The following is a 1,430-nucleotide window of genomic DNA, read 5'->3' on the forward strand; positions in this document are numbered from 1 at the left end:
AGCTTGGCGGTGAACAGTGGCTCTGTGTAGTAAATGCTGCTCCATCTGAAAGCCCGTACGTGATGGGGATTTACCGTTGATTACAGAAGCGGCTTTACTGACAAGATGCGCGTTAAATATCGCATGCGATTTATCGTGCAGCCCTAATTTATATCAGTTAACACATTTTTATATATAGGCCTATTTTGTTTTAGTTAACTATAACAATACTGCTCCATGAATATAGAAAACATGAGATGAAGCACATAATTGTGAATAATTTAACTATAAATATAGAGAATAATTTGCATAGAACTTTTTCTGAACTAGATACAGTGCATGAGATCTTTTAATTATTTAATATAAACTGGTAATTGTTACAATGATGCAAACTTTAAGTCATGTCAACAAAGGCAAACAAACTGTAAGTTTGCTTTTTATTTTATTTTATTTTATTTATTTTAGTTTTTTTTTTTGGGGGGGAAATGATAGAAATTAATACTTTTATTTAGCAAGGATGCTTTAAATTGATCAAAAGTGACGATAAAGACATTTATAATGTTACAAAAAAATTCTATTTCAGATAAATGCTGTTCTTCTGAACTTTCTATTAATCAAAGAAACCTGAAAAATTCTACTTAGCTGTTTTCAACATAATAATCTTTCTGCAGTACTGACAGTTCTTGTTGTTCACTTCTTCCAAGCCAATGTTTTTGCCATATTCTTTTTTTGTCATGGTTTCTTCTTTCTTTCCGATAAAATAACTGCACAGACCAATTGAAGGGCCAGTTGATCGTCCATGCTTGGAGATATGCCCTATAATCACTTTCTCACGAGAATTTATGTGAGAAAACGTATTTTCGCTGATGGTCGGGAACGCCTCTTCACTGAATGTTTTGTAGTGTGTGCACCTCGTTAGCGTTGTGTTGTGTAGTATGCGCGCAGCTATGACAAGACGATGACAGATGAGAACAAATCTTGTTGCGTAGTGTGAGCAACACAGTGATTCGGCTAGTCTTTCAATCCTGTAGTGTAAGCCTGGCTTAACACAACAACTAATCAGTAAAGTTGCCTAAAACCCAAAACCTGTTAACAGCAAGTCTTGTTTGGTACCCAACCTGTATTAACAGTCTTCTATCAGCCAAGAAGTTGACTAAATAATGTCAGTGAAGAGCAGAAGCAGGAGACAAAGTGATGATAAAAAAGGAGCAGAGTTTATTGAATAGTCTTAGTTGTGTATGTTTCAATGCTCAGACTTCGTCTGATGAACACAGATCCAACAAGTACTGTTATACCAAACTGATTCACAACATCCCATAAACCTTGAATTTCCATAAACATTCTCTTTTATCTCTTATTCATGAAGACAAACAGCCCTTGAAACGCCAGAGTCATAACACTAAACAACAAGGGGAAAATAATATAAAAATTATAATATAAATGACTAATCA

The sequence above is a fragment of the Sinocyclocheilus anshuiensis genome, unplaced genomic scaffold (assembly GCF_001515605.1).
Source record: "Sinocyclocheilus anshuiensis isolate Anshui unplaced genomic scaffold, SAMN03320099.WGS_v1.1 scaffold430, whole genome shotgun sequence".
In the NCBI taxonomy this organism is placed as follows: domain Eukaryota; kingdom Metazoa; phylum Chordata; class Actinopteri; order Cypriniformes; family Cyprinidae; genus Sinocyclocheilus; species Sinocyclocheilus anshuiensis.